At 40.6% G+C, this 26,749-nt stretch overlaps 2 protein-coding genes across 5 annotated transcripts in view; one reads left to right on the forward strand and one right to left on the reverse strand.

The window, feature by feature from the left end:
• Positions 1–18,505, reverse strand: part of LOC110521502 (DNA-binding protein RFX2) — a 78,615-nt gene extending 60,110 nt beyond the window's left edge. For 2 of the 4 annotated variants that reach the window (XM_036968420.1, XM_036968418.1), the window contains exon 1: positions 18,342–18,505. The gene's annotated coding sequence lies outside the window, so the exon portion shown is untranslated. The remainder of the gene's footprint in view (positions 1–18,341) is intronic. The other 2 variants (XM_036968421.1, XM_036968419.1) reach the window with 1 other exon arrangement.
• A 1,041-nt stretch (positions 18,506–19,546) lies between these two features.
• LOC110521504 (long-chain-fatty-acid--CoA ligase ACSBG2) overlaps positions 19,547–26,749 on the forward strand; it is a 56,124-nt gene continuing 48,921 nt past the window's right edge. The window contains exon 1 of the mRNA XM_021599102.2: positions 19,547–19,707. The gene's annotated coding sequence lies outside the window, so the exon portion shown is untranslated. The remainder of the gene's footprint in view (positions 19,708–26,749) is intronic.

A 26,749-nucleotide genomic window follows, 5' to 3' on the forward strand; every position in this document is an offset into this window, starting at 1 on the left:
GGCTCTCTCTTTCATAGAGAGAAAGATAGGGAGGGGTTGTAGGGAAGAATGGAACTGCAAGGGGGATAGGGAAGAAAAAAAAGACATCCACAGTCTCCAAAATAGGAAGAAAGAAAAAAAAAGGAAATGCCAGTGGGGCTCCTAGCACGGCCAGGGTCCTGATGATATCCAGCATTTGTTTCAAATGAGAGCCGTTCTCTGGGGCTCCAATAATCCAGCTGATATGAGGAAATTCTTTAATGCTTTGTAAACGTTTGCCAGTTGCTATGGTGAGGAATCCATGACGACCACCCCCAACCCTTGCCCCACTCTTCTCCCTCCCTGCTGCTCCCTCCTTTCTCTTTTCTTTTTAAAGCTCATGCACAGAAATTTTCGAGTGTGGCCACAGAGCAAGGGGGAGGGGAAGGAAAGGGAGAGAGAGAAGGGGGTTGGGTGTCTTTGCGGGAGGGAGGAGGCAGAACATCTCTAGAAGATCAGTAGCTAAACAAATGAGGCCTAATCAGTCAGCAGACACGGACAAGCCACTTCCGTTACTTATTCATCCTCAATCAGTGTCCAGGAGGAGCAGCTGTAAAGGGGCAATATGCGATTGCTACATCCATTTGTGGACTTTTAAATTAATGATATACACCTATTGATTCTTGAATAATAAAATGTATAAATGCCTCATGAGCTTAGTTCATCTGTCGTACTCCATCAGAATTCCATTGTTTGTAAACAGTGTAAATGTAAACAAATACTGTAAAGCTTTAAAAAGTGGTTAAAACTATCATTTGGATCTCATGGGTGAGCAGTCCTTGCATCCATAGCCCTGCCTATGAATTTGAGAGTGGTTACATTATTTTTTATTTCACCTTTATTCCACCAGGTAGGCTAGTTGAGAACAAGTTCTCATTTATAACTGCGACCTGGCCAAGATAAAGCAAAGCAGTGCGACACAAACAACAACAGAGTTACACATAAACAAACGTAAAGTCAATAACACAATACAAAAATCTATGTACAGTGTGTGCAAATGTGGAAGAGTAGGGAGGTAAGGCAATAAATAGGCCATAGAGGCGAAATAATTACAATTTAGCACTAACACTGGAGTGATCGATGTGCAGATGATGATAGATTTATCAAGCCCCATTGGTCAACTTTTTACCAAAACAGTGTCGGGGTGCCCCGTTGTTGTTGTTTCAACTGCAGATTTCCCTTTTAAACTAGGCCACCATACCAGACACGGGCTCAACAAGGAAATAATTTACAGACTGATAACCACTCCCTATATATACACACAATTACAGCTATAAAAGCCACATCATTACACAGGATAATAATACACAAAGATGTATCACATCTACCATAATCAAAGCAGATATGTAAATAGTAACACTGCTTGCTTGCTGCCTGTTAGATCAGTACTACACTGCCTGAAGCACGAATAGCTTAGTGTCCATTAACAGGCTGCTTTTAATACTGTTTGATTAGACAGTCATTAATCATTAGAGTCAAGCTAGTGGGTGGGCAACAGGTGCTGTTCAGTATTTTTTAAATCTGTTTTGACACAGAGAGTAGAGTTAGAGAGTGAGTGAATGAATGAATGTAAAATGCATTGTGATTGCTTAGATTCTGCTACACACTAAATTAAAGACAGATGACAAATAATAAAATATTAACATTAGGGCATGAGGACAATTAGTTGTGAGCAACACCATACCATAGGCTTATTAATGGAAATTGTGAAACATGATTGAAGTACGATTTTTTACAACAATGGACATGAACCAGCATTCCCATTAGCTGGTAAAAGCCGGCTTTTGTCTGATACATTTTTTTTATAGAAAAGCCGATAAATAAAAATGGTGCAGGCCAATTGTCCAGGAGAAGAACAAAAAAATCCCATTGCGAATTCATGTTTTTTAGCCTATGTACAGTACCAGTCAAAAGTTTGGACACACCTAAAGGGTTTTTCTTTATCCTACATTGTAGAATAATAGTGAAGACATCAAAACAATGAAATAACACATATGGAATTATGTAGTAGCCAAAAAAGTGTTAAACAAGTCAAAATATATTTTATATTTGAGATTCTTCAAAGTAGCCTTGATGACAGCTTTGCACAGCAGAAAAACACGAGCAATGGACATTAGACCAGTGGAAATCTGTCCTTTGGTCTGATGAGTCCAAATTTTAGACTTTTGGTTCCAACCGCTGTGTCTTTGTGAGATGCAGAGTAGGTGAACGGATGATCTCCGCAAGTGTGGTTCCCACTGTGAAGCATGGAGGAGATGTGATGGTGTGGGGGTGCTTTGCTGGTGACACAGTCAGTGATTTATTTAGAATTCAACCAGCATGGCTACCACAGCATTCTGCAGCGATATCCAATCCCATCTGGTTTGCGCTTAGTGGGACTATCATTTGTTTTTCAACAGGACAATGACCCAAAACACACCTGCAGAGTGAAGGAAAAGCAGCCAACAAGAGCTCGGCATATGTGGGGACTCTTTCAAGACTGTTGGAAAAGCATTCCTCATGAAGCTGGTTGAGAGAATGCCAAGTGTGCAAAGCTGTCATCGAGGCAAAGGGTGGCTACTTTGAAGAATCTAAAATATTTCATATATTTTGATTTATTATAACACATTTTTGGTTACTACATGATTCCATGTGTTATTTCATAGTTTTGATGTCTTCACTGCTACAGCATCTCAAACAGCAAATGCATAGGCAACGGAAAGCAGGCTTCATCAGCACATCACACGCCATTTTGCAATGAGCTAGAAGTAGTATGCATTTTGAAAACATATACTTAATTGTTTGAAACCTGAACATTTTACTACATATTATGAGGCATGTCTAACATGGCTTCAAAATAGCTTAGCCAAAATCCGACCATATCCGTGGAAGCAATTATTTTACATACACTTTCTTTCATTGCCCAGTAGCCAAAGACACAATACTAAACATATTAGCAACCCAAGCTAGTTGTTGCATATTAGATCTCCCCTCCTTCTACATTTTTTATTTATATTTTCATCTCTGTCATATGCTTTTGACAACAGTGATTTCCTGCTAATTGCATTATAGGACGAACATTCACACGTAGCCTACTGCCTTGTGCGTATTGCTGCGCACTTATAATGTGAAGAAATAATAGTTCAACATTTTAAGCTAAACGTTCTGGTCTGTTGCATTAGACACATTGCTTGAAAAATAATAATAATAATGTAGCCTAGGCCTACTTGTTGTATGAATTTGGGATCTATCGTCACACAACAGTCTCAGAGTCTGCATGGAATAAGCTATTTCTTTCTCAATAGGCTGACCAATAGAATAGCTAGACTTTCTACTATGGTGGATAGTAGATTGACATTGGCTAGTGATTTTGCTGTTCCTTACTCGTCTTGTTAGCTGAGGAAAAGTAAATGTGGACAGTTATTCTAACATCTTCAAAATGTGCGTCAGAATTGGGTAATCGTTGTTGCATCCTCAACTTGCATGTTCTGTTAATGTGAATTACCATAATCTAAATGTGATATCTGTCATTCTGAGCACCGTGGGTGGACGCCCTAATCAGGTTACGCACCCAATGCATATGGTCCGGTAAATTTCTCAAATGTCCGGTAAATTAAAACGCTGCCGGTCCAATGTCCGGCACCACATTTTCCTAACAGAAACCCTGGCATGGATTACCACAGAGCTGGTGTGCCACTGACATTTTCCACACAGGAGGATTCCAAAGACACGCCTGTCTAGATAAGTAATAAATTGCCTTATAGCCAAGTGGTGTCGATAATGTTGTAATTCTTCCATTACTTTAGGCTGGCATTTGTCAATCGTTGTCTAAACATTAATCACATAGGAACTCACACAATATAAAGCTGTTTGAGGAGACTGCCAAGTCCAGTCCTTCTCTGTGTAACCTCTTGAAACAGTCACAAACAGCCTCGGTCACTTTCAGCCACCTCTAGTCCCTCTCATATGTATTTGTCAGACAGGAGGCAAAATTAGCACCCGTCTATAAGGGTCCCGAGTAGAATATAGACAGACAATCCTCCATTATTTGTCTATTCCTTGCATTATTCCTTGTGGCAAACTTGTAATACAACAGCAAATAATCGCAGTACTCATTTAGCATTTTCTGAAAGAAGTTAAAGTGATGGTCCAGAGCTTTTGTATAAATTCAGCCATTTGTTTGTGCTCACGAGCCAAAACAGGTCCCCGAAAAATTGTGCACAATTGTATACAAAGTCATCCATTTCGTATAATATGCTACATCCTACAAAAAAAAGTATTACATTTTTTATTTTTTTGCAAAATGTGTATGATATGTTAAGAATTTTTAAGTGTTTAAGATCCCGGACGGCATCTTTAAAAATGATTTTTTATTTATTTAAAGCTCCAGCGGCCAGATGTTTCAAATGGAAGGAATTTGTCCATGGGGTGTCAGTTGAGTTATAAATACACTGATAACAATCCCTGCAGTTATCTTTGGACTTCTTTCCTTAGCGTGGTTATTATGCACTGAAGGGGGGAGAGGGAGCAGTGGAGTGGGGTGGTGCAGGGACTCATAAACCTAGGCTTTGTCCTTTTAAGTTTTCATGCTTAAAGCTCAAATAAGTGGGTGCTTTGGAAGTACGCCATGCGTTGGACTGGAGGAGGGAGGGAGTGCAGGCAGGCAGACTGGTTAGATGGCTTTCTCTCCCCCCCCCCCCCCCCCCCCCGTGACAGTTAAAAGCCACACAAATTCCCCACCAACTGCTATGAGCGGCAGAAACACTGCGGGAGCCCCGGCAAACCATTGCAGAACCCAACTGTGAATGGGCTGCACTTTTTAACAGAGACTTTCTCCTCACAACCCTGAGACAACTTCACACACAAACCTCGAAAAAATGATCCTGTCTTCACTCAAGCAACACACAAATTAGCAATTTAGACAATTGTGTGAGCGGACCAATATCCCTCTGTTAAAGATGCCCTATGCAGAAATCACTCCGCCATTTTATGGTTGCTAAAATTCAAATAGTTTGCTTAATTTCAGTTTATGTGACAAAACTAGCAATTATAGTGCAATGATTCTCTACACTATCTAAACCAAGCTGGTGTACAAAACCAAAGGTAAAAAACACAAAAACGAAACTTAAGAACGGGAAGCATAGAAATAGTGCACATAGAACAGATCAACCGCTTCTTAGACTTGCTTTCAATGAGAATGACAGATCTATAACATACATTTCTATGTGAATTTGGTAGACCTCTTAAAGGTAAGCGTGCAGTACTATAAACTTATACCTGCTATTTGGTATGAAAATCTAGACAAGATTTAAACATCTGTCACTGACAAATCTAACTTAACCAGCGCTCAATCAGAGAAAAACACATACAGATGTTCAATTAAAAACAGGAGCCCACAGTCTTGGCTCTTGTTTGCACTGGCCCACATTGTTTGCAGAGCAACAACGGTTGCTAGTGGCAACACCGTCCACTCCCGTTTCCAGGGGCCTGTTGCTATGCAACCAACAGAATACTTCCCAAACCAAACAATGCCATCCCCCCAACTGATCCCTCTATCTCACACTAAGCAGAAACTTACAACAATAAATACGTAAGCTATTAATTTCAGACACCGGGGTGGAGACAGAGGGCAGACTCATTCCTGTGCCATGGAGAAGAAAGATTATATAAAAATGTTAAAAACGCCATGCTGGTTTCAACTGTTCTCTCTCTTTTATGCACTCGGTGGTCAAATGAAGGAAGAATGTTTAAATCATCAGAAAGGGGACAGCCAATCCTCGAAGCTTGGCTTACACCTCCCCATTCCAAAAACAACAATTACTTTGAAAATCAATCACAGATTACTTTTCCAACATGTATAATCCATGCAGCAGGAAGGAGACATAAGCACTTTGAGGAGAGCACTGCCACAGACTAGTCCGACTCAAGGGGCTTTTACTGCACATCGGAAGTTGAAACAACCAGGCAATAAAGCATGGACACTTGTCATTAAACTCCTGTCTATGGGGGACATTTGTGCACCACTTCTTTGTTCACCATATCCTGCCCCCATGTCCAATTCCTAGCCCATTCCTTCAGTTATATAACAGATAAATGTACTTCAAGGAGAAGCAACATGCTTTCCATAAGACTTTCTACTCTGAAAATAGTTAAATCAATGTGATGTATATTGGGTGACCAATCTAATAGCCATCCCCATTGTAAGAAACCCAGGTTGGCTTCTTTTTGATTCTATAACAAAAAAAACATAACGATAGCACACAGGCGCATGCACTCACAAAAAGCTAATTAAGATATGATAAGAGATTTCCACGACAGAGGCTGTTCTTCAAGCCTGTCTCATGAATTCATGGCTAATCCAATCAAAGCAGCTCTTGGGATCTGCAGATGGCGACGCTGGAGGGAGAGGAGGGGACGTGGCCAGCTATTAGATGAGAGGTGCCATTCAAGGGGCCGCTAAACCAGCCACTGATCCTGGATCCACTCTCTCCCCATTTCCACCTCTGGTCACAGCCCGTCGACACAGAGATGCCATTCGTTACCATGTGGAGCGCAGGCCTGACAGCCGGAGAATTATCAACCGGTTGCCAAGGAGACTGTGTTAACCCATACACCTCCCCCACCCTCCACCTCTATAACCCTTTGCAGATTTCCTCCACCACCTCCCATCCATCTCCATTCTACATCCACTCCTAAGATGAATAACACTGTGTTAGAGAATAAGAAAGTACATTTGTGAGGAGCAGTCAACCTCCTGGAAAACAAAGCAGATGGGCAGGGATGAATTAAGTGTCCTGAAGGTAATCTGTTGCATGTGGTTGTCTCTCTCTTTAATGATCATTTGTCTCCTGTTTTTCCAGCAGGGGTGATGACAGAGTGAAGGAGGGAACATCAGTCTTTGTTGTCATGCCACCTTGTTGCCCATAGAGATAGAAAAACAGTTTGTGAAATGCAACTAAACTGTTCCAACGTGGCAGCTAGCATGGAGACGGTTTTATGTTTCACATCGATCACATCTGAAGGTGACATCACTAAGTGATGCTCAATGTATATTTACCAAGTCAATGTCCCCAAGAAATACTGATTCTAATCATTTAGAATTTCCTATAAAATCCTTGCATGGTGCCATGGACTTGGTGCTATTATCAGAACAGATAAATGAAACCACAACCTAAGGCATTCCTATAATAATTAACTTAGAATGCAAACATTAAAACAAATAAACTGCTTTGTAGCTCCCCATGTTGCCTATATTATATAGAGTTTGACAATGTTGAATATTTTACAAAATATCAAGACATTGTCTAGACCTACACAGTTTGACTCTACTGGGAATGGGTGACGTGTGCACTGTAGACACATCAAGCATTCCAGAAAATCCATACCATCTGAGTGTCAAAGCAGAGGAGGTCGGAACGGCATGTTAAAATAATTATACACAGCACGATGCAAAGACCGTGGCAATGGAAACTCCTAAAGCTACTCTGTCATGCAAAATGTTCTCTGCATTACGTGTGCTTTCGAAATCTTTCTCGAATTTCTTACTACACTAGCTGAGCAGCTTTCCCTTTGATAATCCAAAGAAAAACATCATCACCTGTTGCATGGTATTGACATAGACGGATCACATTTAACCAAAACAATCGATGAGTAAGAACATGAAGTGGGTTAAGGCTCATTGGGCTTAGCTTTAGTCCAAACCAGGGTTTCCGTTTTGGCACTGGTCAACGTGACCGGCAAGATTTTATTTAACGGGCATTTGAGAAACGTACCAGACATCTATATGCATTGGGTGTGTAATGCATTAGGGCGTCCACCCACGGTGCTCAAAATCACATTTAGAGTATTGTAATTCATCTTAATCCTTAAGAGTCTGACACACCCATGCATCAACCTAATGAACATAATACAAAACATCCACATCAAAATATGTCAATTTAAGCTAGAGATATGTTTTTTTTTGCATGGGCTGCGTCTCAGTCCCCCGCATCCGCCTATGTTACCCTTTAACATCTCCGACCAGGAGACATCCCGAAAATCGGTCTTCTCACAAAAATGTCTGTAGCGTCCGAATGGTTTGGCCTACTAACTATTATGACCACTCTATGGAAAGGTGAGACTCACGAGCATGATGGTGTGCTCTACGACCCCCACAAGTGTCACGGGACTCATTGGAAGGTAACCCATACAAATTAATGGAAGTATGGAGGTAGTTTTGTGCCAACAAAAAAAAATAAGGGGTAATGTGTCCAAAAATATTTGCTGAGCTTGCTTATATCTGCTAGATATGAGACACTTTAAAACCTTATTCTATTTTTTTTTTTAACTTTCTTTCTTGCCATTTATTAATGTGTTATTCAATGTGTTTCTATAGTACTAAAGGGGCAAATTCTATATTTTACCAAATAATATTTTGTATATATATAATTCTATACCTAAAGGGGTCCTAAAATAAAATAAAAATTGAATAGCTTAAATGGTCCATGATATAACCATCTTTAAACAATTCCATATGTTAGCTTAGTAGAAGATAGATAATAAAAATCTACCAGCCACTCAGATTTTTTTATCAGCCAAAATATTTTGGGGATCGTAATATTTCATTTTGGGTGGCCTAATATCACAGATGAGACAAAAATTTGCACCTTCCCTTTTAAGGGTGTGGTAGCACGATTTGAGTCATGTTTGTGGCTGTGAGATTGAGTCTGCCTAGCAGAAGTTGTCTTCTCTTCCCTAGCAGTTGAAACTCAAACATAGAAAAACAACCTTGTGTAAAAACACAAGGGCAGTCTCACTTCAGTAGTCTTTCGTTTTAAGTAAATTAAACCAACTTTTATGCCTGTGCGCATCGCTTCTAAAAATGAATAATTCACTGGTCGTGTCTACACTTGACACTTACAGTACTAGTCAAAAGTTTGGATACACCTACTCAATCAAGGCTTTTTCTTTATTTTTTACATTGTAGAATAATAGTGAAGACATCAAAACTATGAAATAACACAGATGGAATCATATAATAGGAGGAAATATGTTTCTAGTGTGTGGGGAACGTGTTTGCTGGCCTCACAAATGCTAGCCAGCAAGCTAATATTTAGAAAGATTCTTTTTCGGTTTGGCTAGAGTTATGGTAAGTCATTTGCAATCCCTTTAGCGTTGCTTGCTGGCTAACGACAGAGGATAGCTGGCTACTTAGTTACAGAAGTTACCTACTGCCATCAGCTGTTGTGTCATCATATTCCACCATTTCTAGAATGCCAACTGGCATTTGAATATAGCGCGTGAACGGACACAATGTGGACACATTTAAATGTAAATGTAGACGTGTGACATGTTTGTAATTCTATGATCAGAACTCCATTATCAGAATACAAATGCTGCATGAACTGTCAATTCTAGACACGGCCTCTCAGCTCTTCACATGCGCATAGCCCCCAGCCAGGCAGTGTTGCAGCGCGAGGTGGAATAGGCTATATAGGATTCGTAGTTCTTTGACTTTGTGGATTAAATTTACCAGCTATGAAACAAACCGGCGGAAATACTTTGAAAACAGCTACTGCAGTATTTGTTTTACTATAAATGTGATCATACGTGACTATTTTTATTCACAAATGCAAGTGAAATGTTCGCAATGTGGAACCCTGATCACCCGCCTATGTGGCTGGTGAAATAGACAACATCTTACCTGCCAATGCCAAAATCTACCCGCATTTGGCAGGCGGGGAGTGTTAATTTTAGACCATGTGTGTGATATACGTGGCTTATTGATAACAACTCTATTTCCTACTATAGGCAGTTGGCTGCCTAGGGATTGCAACATTGTAACTTGCTGTTGTGAATAGTTGCCAACGATATTTCGTTTCCATGTGCTACTGAACAAGCTCAACTGAAATGCACCAATTGCGCATGATACACATCATTACTCTACTCTAGTCTATCAATCTATTCCAAATCTTTATACTATATATGACACAGGGACGGCATACGTTGATCTTGCCTAGGGCGGCAGCAGAACTGCTAGAGCCCGGGACTGACTAACAAAATAATTTGCCTCTAATTTACGAGACCTTGTCAGCCGCTGCTGTTAGGAAGTCAAAACCGTCCAACTCCATGGAGCAGCTTGCAAATCGCATCAGTCTTTTTACTTTGTCCTCAAGAAGGCGTGATCTTGAGGCTGTCTTTAATCTGTTTTGGAGAAAGAATCCCCTCTCGACAGGCACACTGGAATCGGGGATAATCAACACAATCTTCGCCAATTTTGTCCAGCTGAAGTCCCTTATGAGGAACTTTTGCGTGTCAGGTGAGTAGAAACACACTCACCTGACACTAATTTCCAAGCAGCTTGAGGATTTATTAGCATATAAAAGTATATTTGCCTTTGAAGTCAGAGCACATTGACTGGTAATTCCATCAGTGAATTAAAAGCATTATTTTGAAATAGATTTTTCCCGCCCAACAATTTTAGCGGCTTTTCAATTATTATTTTCTTTGGGGGGGGGGGGGGGGGGGCAAAGCCATCATATACTGGCTAACGGAAACCCTGGTCCAGACTTTCCCTAAACTGTAGGAGGAACTGCTTTAGCATCCAAAATCATGCTCTGGACTAACTCACGTGTTAACCTGATCCTGAGATCCAAGCCCATATCCATAGGTTGATTCATCTTGCAGCTGTAATTTGAGAGAATATTTCATTCAAGAGTTTATGGATAACTCATAATGAACATCAGGCTCAGAGAAATTCAGTGTCTCTGCTGCTTTGCAAGTTCACTACCACAGTAAGCCATGGACTATGACTTTTCATAATCACATCCCAGGCATATCTAAATATAAACCCACATTAGCTCCCGGTCGAGATGTGCATATTATCTTTTCACTTTCAAAGACTAAAGTGTGCAAGCGGTAGCTGCCTGTAGAAGAAAGGCTGAGAGCAGTCAAACAGACAAAGTGTATTTCAGATCTCTTTTCAGTTGCTCTTGTGCAGGGGTGAATCATTTTTTCCAGGCAGAGAGATACCGGAGAGATGACCTCAGTAGATGGCAGAGGTAGTGCTCCAGCTATCATCCTGGCCTCTGAACCAAAGTAGCAGGTTTTATCTCACAAGACGAATCTGCATTTCCTTGGCAGGGGATTCACTCCATGCAGACATGATACACAGCAATTGATCATACGATTTCACAAGCAATACATTAAACAAACCAATGAGTCACCCAATAAATCGTTTCCCCATTAAAACGTAGAAATGGTTTATCATGCAATGGATAGTATGCTGACCACTTCTACTATCTGACAGATAGGACTCAACCAGTCTGTTTTATCATTACAATAGAACGTCACAAGGTCACCATCTCTGTGACTGGTAAGTGGCAGCAAGGTTCAAGATAATCTATTAATTCAGCTAACACGCCAAGATCTAACAGCAATATGATGGGTCTCTTTCTGAGTTGATATTAAGAACGTTTTAGTAGTAAGAAGATATTACAGATGGGTGTTGGTTACTACATCTCCATGACAACATGATTGTGTGGTTGTATCTGACATCAGTCAATGTCAATTTCTTAATAAATAAAACATTTCAAATAGTAAAACGTAGTCTTACTGGCTGTTGTGTCAGAGAGGGTAAAGGAACTTTTTGGATGGCTTATCAAGGTATTGTGATTCATGTTGATTTGAGGAAGAAAAATGCTACAATGTGTCTGGTGGACAATTTGTGGTGTGCTTTCAGCTAGGGCTGTTATGTTGACCGTATTACCGCCACACCGGTAGTCACGGGTCATGACGGCAGTCAAATTCCACGTGACCGTTTAGTCACGGTAATTAGGCTTCTCCTAACTGTTGCTGCTGATGATTATTAGTAACCTACCAAACTTGCTAACTGCCTGGTACTCAGCACTCTATTGTCCCTCTAATCACTCTGACATCAGTGCAAATGTAATCGAAAATCTAATCACACATTTCATGAGAGCCCATGAGCTCATGTTGCGCAACATTTCTATAGGCTATGCAATTGTGTGAGAAACAAAGTTTTGATGGCCTTTATTAAAAAGAGGAGGATCCCATCAGCTTTCTATTGTTCTAGGGAAAGATCCTTTTCACCATAAAAAAAATGCTAATTTGTAATAAAAGCATAACATGCATAAACGCATTTTCGGTCACTTTTGAGAATGGTGTTTTCCCGCTAATTGATTGCATTTTGGAACATTTGCACTTATAGCCTACAGCCGTGTCTGCACTGCTGCGCTTATAATGTGAAGAAATAGCCTAATAGTTTATCAACATTTTAAGATAAACGTTCTGATCTGTTGTGCCAGCCTCATTGCTTTAAAAAAAAATTGATGCGAGTGGTTGTATTAATTTGGGATCTATCGCATCCCACAACTGTTCCAGACTATGTTTGGAATATTTATCTCGCACAGAATAGGTCAACCTTTGTACTATGGGGGATAGTAGATTGACATAGGCTAGTGCTTTTGCTGTTCGTTAGGCCTACTCATCTTGTTGGCTGACAAAAAGTAAATATGGACAGTTATTCCAACATCTTCAATAGGAGCCTAAGAATTCGATAAGGACATGCGCAATTGCGTCCCCGATGTGTCTGTCGTCACTTGTAGCCTGTGAGAAGGACTGGATCATGTGACGGGCATTGGCTAATAAGAATTGAGCTATCTGAGAGAGCCATGTGAGTGAGAAGTGCTTCAGAACATGCAGCCTGGAGAAGAGAAATATAATTATTATATTCAGCCCAAGGGCACAACGGCCACTGGTTGCAAAAGGCATGGATTTTTTAGGGGGCATTACAGCCACACAAAGGGGATGATGCCGGGAAATTCGGGGCATTATCAAGTGCTTGTCAAAATGTGAATGAGAGACTGATGCAGAGAGAGACTGTGCAGCCCGTGCAAAAAAAACAAAGCAGAGCTCATGCCTTTCATGCAAAAAAATTCTAATAATCATTAGTGGCATCATGCAGCCTTAGAATGTATTAAAAGTCTAAACATATAGCCTAGCATTTGTATCACAACTAAAGTTGTATAAATAACTCTAAATTAAGCAAATAGGAGGACCTGTTTCTTTGTTAACCATTCAACACAGAATAGCCGCATGTGCGCACTCCTTCAAATAATTTGGGGAAAATGTCCTTTCTATTTTATTCAGCTTTGTTCAATTGTATTCTTCATACTATAAAATAATGCCATGCAATTCTAAGCTAAATGAACTAGTGTAGCTCACAGCCATTTGGCATAGCCAGATCAGGGCCTAACATAAGGACAACTCAGAGTATGCTATTCTGTTCTTCTGAAATAGACAACATTTTATTCATATCATGTTTCTTTAGACATGTATAAAATAAATAATTTATCGTGATGGTGTAGGTTATATTAAATGGATATATTGGACCTTTTTTCAAATGTAGATGGTGGAAGCCAGGAGATGCTAAATGTGTTTATGTTAATTAACGGTCAATTACCATGACACCGGAAGTTATTTGCTTGACAATCACCGCCTGACAAAATTTCATGACCACCACAGCCCACTTTCAGCCCTAAACCCAGGAAGCCTTAACCTGCGAGCCTCCTCTGCCCCTGTTCCTTGTCAAATCATCTTATTGAAACGCTATTATCTAAACGCTATGTGCAGTAATGCGGGCATACTTGTTGCTTTTTTTAAATGAGAAATGAAAACGTCAACATAAAAATGTATATTTTGACTAAGGAAAATTCCACAAAAGAAAAGAACTAGAGAGAGAAAGTGGAGAGGATTGGGGGAGGTCAACTGTCCCTTGCTGAAAAAAGTTGAGGGGGGACCATCATTGTGATGCAAATGTCAGAACCCCGTCTGCTGTTTGTGGGAGTTGTGTAGCTATGATTACAAACCAGGTGGAATGTAAAGAATGGCCCTGGTGACGTGAGAGTGAAAACAACTGAAAAACATTTCATTCCACAACAAGTTTTAACCTGTTGCTACTGAGAGCCAATCATGGGCAACTTTTTTTCTACCTGGTGAGACTTTCTCAGTAGCTTGGACACAAAAGCCTACTTTGTGATTTCCAAACTGCACTGCCTGTGTTGACAACTTAACACTGTCTGCAAGACAAAACAGATTTACTGCACATGGACACTTGACATGGACACTTGTTCGTTTTGTACAAGTGGTGGCTGAGTTAACGGAGTTAACTGTAATAACAGAGGAAAAACTGCCCCTTTCTTATGTAGAAAACCACCACACTATTACTTCCCATGTACACATTAACAACTCCCCAAAGGTATTCATCTTCTGTGTGCCTCTGCTCTGTTCAGTGAATTCATGACATTTCTGACTGGAGGTTTGGCAAATCTCATTAAAAACAGAGTTAATGTCAGATAATCAAATGTACAGAGACCAGATGGCTCAGTAAGCACAGCAAGGACGAATTCCAATTTTAAATGCTCTTGGATCTTAACACCATAACTGTAAAAACAACAGTGATGACATCTACATAAATTAGGCACACTGCTGCTAGTGCGCCAACTATTGGCTTTTAAAATAGGATGCGAATCAAAAGTTACAAAAATAATTTAATGGATGATAACTCCAGTGTCCAAAAAAATGGGCCATATCAGCACCACACATTGATTGAGTTCTGGCAAATGCTCCAGCAGTGAACCATTGCCTGCAATCGAGAGTAGCCTACTCTGTCTTGATGACAATTCTTTGAAAAAATTATGTTCTTATGTTAACATTGTTGGTCTGAGTTTGTGGTCTGAGTTTGTGCAGACTCTCAATAACAGGCAGTGATTGGCCGGGTATTAGACTGAGCACCTCTCCTCGGGGCTGGACCTCATCCAGATTAGCTAAATACAGCATGAACACATACACACAGTGGACATTTGACGACCCCCCCCCCCCCCCCCCCCCCACAGGGACCATTGCAGCTGCCCATTTGAGAGCTGCATTGTACCAGGGACGAGTCCCTTAAAACCTCAATATGGTATAGGGTTACTGTGGATACTGCTAAAATAATCACAAAAGCAGCGCCAAAGTGGATACTTAGGACAGGGGTCCATAGGAAGAGTACAGACAGGACTAAACCTGGACCACAGGCGGCAGTGGTGAATCACAGGTCACAGTGGCATTCATCGCTGGGAGGCACCGAAGCATGACCACAATCACAGGCTGCAGGCTGTGTCAATAATGAAGACACTGGCAGACCAAAAGAAAATATATGTTGAAAGTTACCCAGTAAACTCAAACAGCATGTATTCTTTCAACTGATCCAAATGTTTTTTGTTGTTGCTTGAGCATGCCTTAAAAGGTTTTTGATGTTTGTTGATTAAGAAGGCAACTCAAGAGGAAACATATCATTTTCAATGGAGCACAAGAAAGACCCACTTCCCAAAACACAATCAGTACAAAACCTCAGAATGGGTTTAACTAGTCAGTACCAGCTTCTTTCCATTCCGTATTACTCTCCTCTATTGAGCACCTTTTCCACTTGACCTGCTTCTGCAAGCCAAAACTATGTACACCCGCTACATCCAGGGAGATGAAAATAACCTGATTAAAAACACTGACTTTTAAAAGAATAACACGTTACCCTCTGGCCCACCCCATCCACTCTCTTTCCATGACTTTGGGTGTATTTATATATCAAGTTGCCATGTAAACATAACAGCAGCATGATCAGATTCTGGCTGCATGGAGGTTCAGGGACATTATTTATTTGTAGACCAATCAAAGCTAGATTCTTTCAGAAGTACCCTTATTTGTCAAAACAAGTGCAGTAATCCCTTAAACATTGATTTTATCCTTACTCAAGATCAGGGTGCATTAGTAAAATAAGGATTAGACTGCAAGAAACTTCATTTTGAAGGAAACTTTATGAGCACAGTCCCTATAGGCCTATTTAGTGGAGTAGCAGGCTAACAACCTTCAACAAAAGACCCATTAACAGATGGCACTCAAAAAGCCACCATCAACCTAACTCTCATAAATATACAGGCTGGCTAATGAAAATACACAACATATACTCCCCATTTCAGATGAAAGGAAACAGGTATTGGGCTTCATCAATAATACATCTCAACATGAATCATTCAGTTCTCTGCCTGGGAAGAGGCATCCTATGTGGAAGTGCACCTGTGACGGTGTATTCCATTACCAGAAAACAGATATTTTAATTAAAATAGTTAATTAAAAGAGTGCATTTTTATGCGACAAAGATTATTAAGAACTGTTGCCACTACAGCAAACAGGTCTCACAAAGGAGCGTCTGACAGCTGTCATTAGATCAGGGTGAACTCAGTGGGGACCAGAGACCCCCCCCCAAAAAAATTTGAAAGGCACCTCAACCAAACTGCATACAAATTGTCAGTGGAGACAAATTATTTGACAAGAAATTAATGCAATATCAGAGTAGAGAGAAGGGCTTCGCTGTAGTCATTGCATTAACCACTTCCGTGCCTATTATCCTCATGGTTTTCACTAGTATGGGCACTCGGCTCTAAAGATAAGTATAAAGCGCAGCACACCTAATGAGAACTGACACCAGGACAATATATATATATTTTTAACTAGGCAAGTCAGTTAAGAACAAATTCTTATTTACAATGACGACCTAACAGGGAACAGTGGGTTAACTGCCTTGTTCAGGGGCAGAAAGACAGATTTTTATCACGTCAGCTTTGGGATTTAATCCAGCAACCTTTTGGTTACTGGCCCAAAGCTCTAACCACTAGGCGACCTGCCGCCCCAAAATGTCACTATCTTGGATAGAACTCATCAACTGCCCTGGCTCTGTTAAACAAGTGTAACATCACCGTGGTGAATGGTGATGAACTGTTCCTAGAAAATTGGACTGAGGTCAGACAAGCAGAGTCAAGCTGTTAAAGTCAATGTCTCCTGATTCTTTGAGATTTTTTGATCTGGGGCACAGTTTAGGGTTCCACATTCAGCTGAATGGTATAATAAATAATAGGTATATTTGTTTCAAAGGTGTGATGTCTCAAATTTCACATGGGATAACTATATTAAACCACTCAAAATAATTAGCCACTATTTAGAAAATAACCACTGAGGAGGAATAACTATCATAGCACCACCTAGCTGTTACATATTTTTGGTTAATCGTAGGTGTAGAAAATAGGGAAATATTTGTAGTTAGCTAAGAATATGATTCGGTAATTGCATTACTATTGGTTATTAACGTGTTATAGTAGAATTACTATTTGCCTTGGCTTAGCCTACTTACAGCGGTCCAATCAGCTTTTACACAGCCTCCTACTAAAAGAAAAAAGCATGCCAAATAAACTGTTCCATCAATGTGCACCCCTTTCCCAAAACGAGATCGACACGACAGTGGCACCCTGAATGTGATATAACCAGTAAGCTGGCAAGCTTTCCGTTTGTTGTTGTGTAACAGGATAGGTAATAAACATAGCTAGCAAATAACGACTACTCACTGTTAGTGAGCTATTGGAGATGAGCTCGCGCCACTGTTCCATGTTTAAAAAGTAGAACGAGTAACGACTGATTATTTAATTCAGCTAACACGTCGAAATTTAACAGCACTATAATGGGTCTCTTCATGAGTTAATATTAATAACGTATATCAAAGTTAGTAATCAGATATTAGAGATGGGTTTTGGTGAAACATAATAATTGTCTGCACAATTTTGGAATAGCTAGGCTTAGCTATTTAAGGTAGACTAATGCCTATGTTACCTGACCCAGCTGGCAGCTAGCTAATGTTGGCTACATCGGTTGGCTCTGCGATTAACAGTTAGTACAGTAGGTGAATGAATTTGTGGGTACCATGAATAATCGAGCTAACTTAGCTAAATTGAGTTAGGCAACATTTCAGCAAGTTGTCAGTCACATCCACGAAGTAAAATTCTACAAAATGTTCATGTTATGAGCTCTTTTAGCTAACGTTAGCTATCTACTGTACAACTTGTAGCTAACTAGCTTGGCAGCTTCAGAGCAGGCATATTATAGCTGAATAAACCGACAATTAAATTATGCACACAACCTGGCACAAGGTTTAAACCCGTGTATAAAAATTTAAAAATGTGTACAAATATGGAACTAACTTGGCTAAATAGTTAGCAACACGATAGTTCACTTGCTGGTAAACTTATATAAATGGCAGACAAACAATCGCGTTGAATGGAGTAAACGACATTAGCTTAGTTAACTGGCTAGTTAACGTTAGGTAGCTGCTTGACAGAAGATTCGTGGGGTGGATGTGACGAAGGGAAAGTAACGTTATCTACTACGGTATGAAAGAGAGATTGACGTGCATTCAATACCACAGTATCATTATCCCAAATTAGAATAAATGTATCGTCTCAACTCCGTAAAGATATATTCACCTTTGCCTTGTATAAGTTCTGCCCTGGCTGTGCTCTCTTTCCCCTCTCTCACTTGCTCGTTGAGTTCCAGTTGCTTCTGCTGCTGCTGTTGCTGAGTGTTGCACCCGTTGGTAAGTAACTGTCTCCACGGCTACAGTCACTATGGCGTGCGGGGGTCTCGAGGCAACTGTTGCTACCCTCTCCTTCATACGTCAGTCGCAAAAAAAATAAAAAACGAGGGCGGAAATACTGCATTGACTCCGCCCACTAAGGCAATCGACCACTAGACCACTAGAGGGCGCTATGACCTTGTTAATCTCTGGTAAAGCCACAAACGTTTACATTTGGTCACGAATTTCAGATATATGTGTGAAGGATCCAGCAATCTGCAGATTTGTGCCATTTGTTTCTTGCAACAATTCACATAATTTATAAAACATCTATGGTAATTCATTCATTGGGTATTACCAGAGCTAGAGAGTAGAAGTCTATACCACAAGAAAGTTCATGTGCAGCTGTTGATGTCAAATAAAATACAATTTTATTGGTCACATACACATGGTTAGCAGATGTTGATGCGAGTGTAGCGAAATGTTTGTGCTTCTAGTTCCAGTAATATCTAACAAGTACTCTAACAATTCCCCAACAACTACCTAATACACACAAATCTAAAGCAATGAATGAGAATATGTACATATAAAGAGGTGAATGAGAATATGTACATATATATGTACATATAAGTATATGGATGGGTGAATGATGTCAATGAATTCTGAAGAAAAAAGCATCTATTGCTTAAAGGTCAACACAAAAAAAGAATCAACAATAATGCTGTTATCAGTCATGTGTGTAATAAATATAAATGTAACCTCTAGTCTAAATAGGACATTGCCAGCCCATAGGTTTGCCATAGCTGCTAGTGCCTCTCAATATGGTCCTCTTCCAGTCATTGCTATTTTTTTACTAGGCAAGTCAGTTAAGAACAAATTCTTATTTTCATTGACGGCAGTTAAGGGGCAGAACGATACATTTTTACCTTGTCAACTCGGGGATTTGCAACCTTCCGGTTACTGGCCCAACGCTCTAACCACTAGACTACCTGTACTGTCAACCCTGATTTCACCTGGGATTTAAAACACGAATTTTCTCCCCAGAGACCAAACCAGTACAGTCAAAATAAGTCAGATACATATCTTTCAGTTTCAAATTACATGACCGAATGAAACTCCGCCACGTCACATTCTCCTCACAAAGAATCAGTACGCGCACACTTGAAGCTCAGGGAAGTGAAGTGAACGTGTCTCTATTCCCTAATCAACAACTTCAGCGCCAAAGTTTGCAACGCTGAAGTTACCTACAGGAAACGGTTGATTGTTTTGTATTGGCGGTAAGGGCTAACATTATCTTCGTAGACTTACTAGCTAATAATTTTTGGAAACAAGTTAACTAACGATATCGTGTTGAACGCGTGATGCTGACTCAGAAATTGTGTAGCGAACGTTACTATAGCTGGCTAGTTTACCAAGCGGTAGTGACAGAGAAGCTACAGTGTTTGTTCACTATGGTGCTCTTGATTGAAATGGAATATCTTAATTGAAACGGGGATATTTAAACTTTTAAGCTAATTTGGTTAACCTTAGCTACAATTAGCCACTGTTCTAGGTAACGTTACTTTTGTTTGCACGCGACGGCTGGCTTGACAGCCTTTAACGTTAGCTAATCAGCTAGGTACCGGTAGAAGAGATATTCGAGGAATTTCTATTCAGGCTTTGCCGGTAGTTCGGCCAGTTAACCAACAGCGAGTAGATGCGTGCCATTCTAGTGTTGGGAAGCTACTCTGAAAATGTATAGTTGACCAAGCAATCAGTTACTTCACACTGGAAGTTAAGCTTCATTAAAGCTACCCTTAAATTAAAGCTACCCTTAACAAAACTATAGTTAACTAAAGTTACTTTGAGAAAGTAGTTCACTACATCCAAACTACTTCGTGAGAAATGATCATATCTAAGTCTGAAATATAATAAATTGCATACATTGAACACTCTGGAATCGGATGTTAACCGAAGTAAAAAGTCATTAACTACTGAAAACACTACCATCAGTTGAATTTAGGTCAACTACCACCAAGCTACAGTGAAATGTAGTTAAATTTCTAGTTGGAACTAAATGTAGTTAGTTCACTCAACACTGCATCGAAGCGATCAAAACAGCGCCCCTCTGTCTCAGTATGTCTAGGCCATGTGTGATGCTGTCTGGCCAAAAAGAGTATGGCATGTCTTACTCTTGGTCAGACCGCATCAGATACATGGGCTTTCCAACCCTGTTCCTGGAGAGCTACTGTCCTGTAGGTTTTCCCTCCAACCCCACTCTAGCGCACCTTAGCTGGTTATAAACTGAATCAGATTAATTACAACAGGGGTTGGAGTGAACCTACAGGAGGGTCACATTAACAGGTAATACATTGTTACGGTTAAATTACATGTATTTACATGTGTGCATGCAACTGCATGGAGGTTTCAGGGCTGCCTTGCAAAACTAAAAGTCCCAGTAAGCAAAATGATGTTGAAAAGGTGTTTTTAAAATACATTTTCCCACTCGTTGAAAATAAGTATTTTCCGGATTTACTGAGGTGCAGCCCCGTCTGGTAAGCCTACCGTTTGTAAAACACCAACAAAAAGGTGTTTTACTAAGTTTTGTTGACATGACAGCGCATTTATTTTATTGAGCTCCAATTAGGTTAGGCTATTTGATTATAGAAACCTGCATGATGTAAAAAGTGTCCGTCTCATTACATTGTCATACATTTTTATCTCCAACCTGTAGGCTACAGAAAAGGCCACATACTCGTTCTACCATAACCTTTATCTGCTACATGATTTATGTTAACTTTTGGTTAGCGCACACTGCGCCCAGCCCGCCACAGGAGTCGCTGGTGCGCGATGAGACAAGGACACCCCTACCGACCAAGCCCACCCTAACCCGGGCGACGCTAGGCCCTCGCGGACCTCCCGGTCGCGGCCGGTTACGACAGAGCCTGGGCGCGAACCCAGGGACTCTGATGGCACAGCTGGCAGCTGGTACAGCGCCCTTAACCACTGCGCCACCCGGGAGGCCTGGCTGCAATATTTTTATTTGTTGGCTTTATGTAGGCAAATTTTACATAGATGCCAATAGAAGTTACTTTTAGATTTGGATAATGTTCATTTAGAAAGAATTTAGATTATTTTTTATTTTGTTTAGATACAAAGACTATTATAAATTAACTGTTCCATGAAAATGTTCATATGAAAATTATAACTATCATGCAGATCAGCATAAATGGTAAGATAAATTGCCAACCCCTGGTGTAGCCTATTACCGGCAACTTCAGGAGCTTAACTGCAGAGCAGGAGGAGGAGGGTCGGGAACCTTTTCTTTTTCTTCTGGTTAGGCTATCTTGAGTCCTTTGTCTTGCATATTTAATCAAACAGTGTGCTTAAAGCATCAGCCAAGCTCAGGATATATATATATATTAGTTGATTTTATTAAAATAAAGTGTGTGTATGTATATATATATATATATGTGTGTGTGTGTGTATACATATATACACACACACACATATATATGTATGTGTGTGTATATATATATATATATATACATATACACACACACACACACACACACGAAGTCAGACGTTTAACATACACTTAGGTTGGAGTCATTAAAACTCGTCATATTTCTTGTTCATAAACTATAGTTTTGGCAAGTTGGTTAGGACATCTTCTTTGTGCATGACACACGTAATTTTTCCAATTGTTTACAAACAGATTATTTCACTTATAATTGACAATCACAATTCCAGTTTGTCAGAAGTTTACATACACCAAGTTGACTGTACCTTTAACCTCTAGTGACACCCCATCCCGTGAACGGGACCGTTGTCATCATCTGACACTAATTAGCATAACGCAACGGACATAAATCTTGATCAGCCTGTTGCGTGCTTTGGTGTGTGTTCCCAAACAAGGACCAGTTGCGCTCTGAGGCAGCTGATGTTGTTGGGATTTGTTGTTGTTGGGATTTGGAGGAGGATGGAGGTAACAGGGGAAAGAGCCTCAGATCTACCAGGTGGCTGATGAGATATGTTGGTACGACTGCCATACTGCATCCCCATCCCAAAGCCCTTGCTTGGAAGTGTACCTTCGAAGACTGCCAAGAACCATGCCCTCATCCAGGCCAAGGTGGCGAGACACGGTGGTGATGACACCATAGGCCTTGTTGATCTCTGCACCAGACAGGATTCTCTTGCCAGCATACTTGGGGTCCAACATGTATGCTGTGGCGTGTATTTCAGAACTGCAGTTTCCTCTGCTTGGAGCAACAGTGAAGTGGGCAGGGCAGTAGGGATTTCTTCTCTTACATCTCTGCAAGTAGAGTCTGAACATCAGACAGGATGGCATTGTCTCTCTCAATCCGTACAATGGCAAATGCTAAAGGTTTCAGGCTGCTTACCTCTCTCTCCCAAAATGCATCATCCAGGAGGATCCTCTTGATGGGGCTGTCCATATCAGCAGACTGGGATATGGCCATTTCTTGGAGAGACTCCTTCCCTTCCAGGAGACTGTCAAACATGACAACACCACCCAACGGGTGTTGCTGGGCAGCTTCAATGTGGTGTGCTTATACTTTTCACTTTGCTTGGTAAGGTAGATTTCTGATAACTTGATGACCCCTCACGTCCCTAACCATTTCCTTGGCTCTCTTGTAGAGTGTATCCATTGTTTTCAGTGCCATGAAGTCCTTGAGGAGCAGATTCAATGCATGAGCAGCACAGCCAATGGGTGTGTGACATGACCAAGCAGCCTTCATGACCAGGCAGCATTCTGTCACCAGTGCAAATACCTTCTGTGGTCCAAGGTCAATGATGACTGCCTTCGGCGTATCTGCAATGTATAGACCGCTGTGTCTGTTCTCTTGTAGAATACTGGTTGAGGGGTGGAGATGATGTAGTTAATTATTCCTTGCCCACGGACATTTGACCACCCATCAAAGATGATTGCAATAGTCTGCTTTCTCTATGATTTGCTTGACCTTCACTTGAACTCTGCATCCAGCAAATTAGTAGATAAAGCATGTCTGGTTGGAGGGGTGTATGCTAGGTGAAGAAAGTTCAGAAATCTCTTCCAATACACATTGCCTGTAAGCATCAGAGGTGAACAAATTGCATACACAGCTCTAGCATGACATTCATCAGCATTTCTGACTACTTTCCTCCATTGGGTCAAAAACAACTTCTGATTACAGGAGGACCATGAGCTATTGCTATCGATAAGGTGTCTGATTCATAATTTTCACCTCGAATAGAAGTAGAGGGACTTTTGTCAGAGGTTGCTTGTTGTGAGCGCTGAGGGAACTTTATGCACTTGGCCTGATGATTCTCCATCTTTGTTGCATTCTTCACATATGATTTGGCACAGTATTTGCAAATGTGCACAGCTTTTCCTTCTACATTAGCTGCATTGAAATGTCTCCACACATCAGATAGTGCTGTGTCGTTTTCCTGTAAAGATTAGAAAAATTGTAATGAAACATGTATGGGAACGGGGGAATTTAACACTCCTCAGTTAGCAGGCTGAAGCAAGCTAAAACCCACATGGTAGCAAAAACTAACTAGCAGAAATTGTTAACAAGTTGGAAATTATTTAAACACATTTTGCTGTAGGCTACTATTTACTAGTTAACAAAAATAATGTATGTCATTTATAAAATATATTCACCCCGCCCAGTATTGTAATCAACTTACCAGAAAGCATGTAGCATCTCATTAGTGTGCAAGATCTTGAGAATCAGCTGAACGTGATGGAAGAGTGCACTTCACATGTGATGGAAGAATGCACTGTGTATGCAAGAGGGTTGTATTCAAGTCCATTGAATTTGGGATAGTTTAACCAGAATATGCCACAAGACCTAGAATTGCCTTGTGTATCCCATAAAAAAGGTAAATGAAAACATTTATTTTGATTAATGATTTTCATCCCACTCCCTCTCCCGTCTGTTTTTACCTCTCTGGGATATGTGGGACGCTAGTGTCCCTTTTGTAATACAACTTTAGGTATTTTTTTTACGTAAATAATCGATACAATTGAAGACTGGATGATCTGTGTTCAATACAGGAGGAAAACAAACTGTAGCTAGCTTTCTGGTCACGCACCTCTATCTAACAGTACACTTGAAGTTACCCTCGTTCAAGATGGCCGTACTTCATTACACAAAGGAAAAACCTCAACCAATTTCTGAAGACTGTTGACATAGGAAGCGATAGGAACTGCAAGAAGGTCCCTTAGAAATCTGTATTCCCAATGAAAATCCATTGAAAAGAGTGACCTAAAAAAAAAAAATCTGAATGGTTTGTCCTCAGGGTTTCGCCTGCTAAATAAGTTCTGTTATACTCAGACATGATTCAAACAGTTTTAGAAACTTCAGTGTTTTCTATCCAAATCTACTAATAATATGCATATCTTATCTTCTGGGTTTGAGTAGCAGGCAGTTGAATTTGGGCATGCATTTAATCCGGACATGAAAATACTGCCCTGTCACCAAGAAGTTAACTGTTCATTAAGCACCCCTGTTCCATTGGAGGGATCTCAGAACTGTAATGTACTCTCTGCTTTCAACTGACTTATCTGAAATAATCTAGAGCAGGGGTAGTCAACTCTTAACCTAAGAGGTCCGGAGCCTGCTCGTTTTCTGTTCTACCTGATAATTAACTGCACCCACCTGGTGTCCCAGGTCTAAATCAGTCCTTGGAGGGAAGCCGTGGAACTAATTTAAATGTCCAGAGTTGAGTGTGGGGTCTAGGTAGGGGTATGCCGATCTCGTCATACTCGTAATCATATCCATTTTATCACGCTTGATATTCGTAATCGGATTTACTCGTGATCGGAAGTGCCCTTTTTAAATGCTGGTAAAGCCTATAGCTCAAGTGTGCAATACTGCTCTCACTGAGTGCATCTCAGAGTGAATCGTTGTGTTCCTAAACGCCCCCGACATGAAAATGCACACGATTTACTTTCCTATTCAATTAACAAATTATGCAAATAAATAGCCTAATGCATGGCTGCATATAGTCCAGACACAGATTTAGGTGAAGGTAGGCTAATTCGCTTGCCCTATATATTGTTTAACTTTTAAGAGGAGCAAAACTTGTCTGTCCTGATGTCATGTTACGTCACATTTGTACAATCTATATTTTGTCATTTTTATTTTCGGTGTTGCTCTGTAAACATGCCTGGGTGAGAATAAATTAATAATAGCAAGCATGGGCTTGGACCGCGACATAACGAGACATCATTAGCAATGGAATAATAAGGACCGACAAAGTAGGCCTACTAAACTACTCGAAGTAGACAGACGAATACAAGAATATGGCTACAGCAAAGTCGACAGGAAATAACTAGATTGAACAACAATGACTAGCAACAGATTCGGATTCCTACACAATGTTTGGAGAAGGGAAGACTTAGACACGCGCCACTCGTACATGTCTGGGGAAATGAGAGCAGAGGAAGAGCGGCTTGTTTTAATGCAATTGTAGCAGGCTCAAACAATACCCCGCCCATTCCTTTACAGACAGAATAACTAGCCAATAGTTGCTTAGCGCACATCTCTTCACTGAGTGAAAGATGTGGATTACTGTTTTCCCATCACGGATAATTACAAAAAATACTGGTCAGAATCATATTTAATCACAGACATGATTCAAACAGTTTTAGAAACTTCAGAGTGTTTTCTATCCAAATCTACTAATATGCATATCTTATCTTCTGGGGATGAGTAGCATGCAGTTGAAATTGGGTGTGCTTTTCATCCGAAATTCAAAATGCTGCCCCCTATCCTAGAGAAGTTAACAAACTTCCAAATGAGCTTCATTGCCATACAACACTCCTTCCGTGGCCTCCAACTACTTTAAAATGCTAGTAAAACTAAATGCATGCTCTTCAATCAATTGCTGCCCGCCCGACTAGCATCACTACTCGGGACGGTTCTGACTTAGAATATGTGGACAACTACAAATACCTAGGTGTCTGGTTAGACTGTAAACTCCCCTCCCAGACTCACATTAAGCATCTCCAATCCTAAATTAAATCTAGAATCTGCTTCCTATTTCGCAACAGACTCCTTCACTTCATGCTGCCAAACACACCCTTGTAGAACTGACTAGCCTACCGATCCTTCACTTCAGCGATGTCATCTACAAAATAGCCTCAACACTCCACTCAGCAAACTGGATGTAGTCTATCACCGTGCCATCCGTTTTGTCACCAAAGCCCCATATACTACCCACCACTGCGACCTGTATGCTCTCGTTGGCTGGCCCTCGCTTCATACTCGTCGCCAAATCCTCTGGCTCCAGGTCATATGTTTTTGCTAGGTAAGCCCTGCATTCTCA

The sequence above is a fragment of the Oncorhynchus mykiss genome, chromosome 30 (assembly GCF_013265735.2).
Source record: "Oncorhynchus mykiss isolate Arlee chromosome 30, USDA_OmykA_1.1, whole genome shotgun sequence".
In the NCBI taxonomy this organism is placed as follows: Eukaryota; Metazoa; Chordata; class Actinopteri; order Salmoniformes; family Salmonidae; genus Oncorhynchus; species Oncorhynchus mykiss.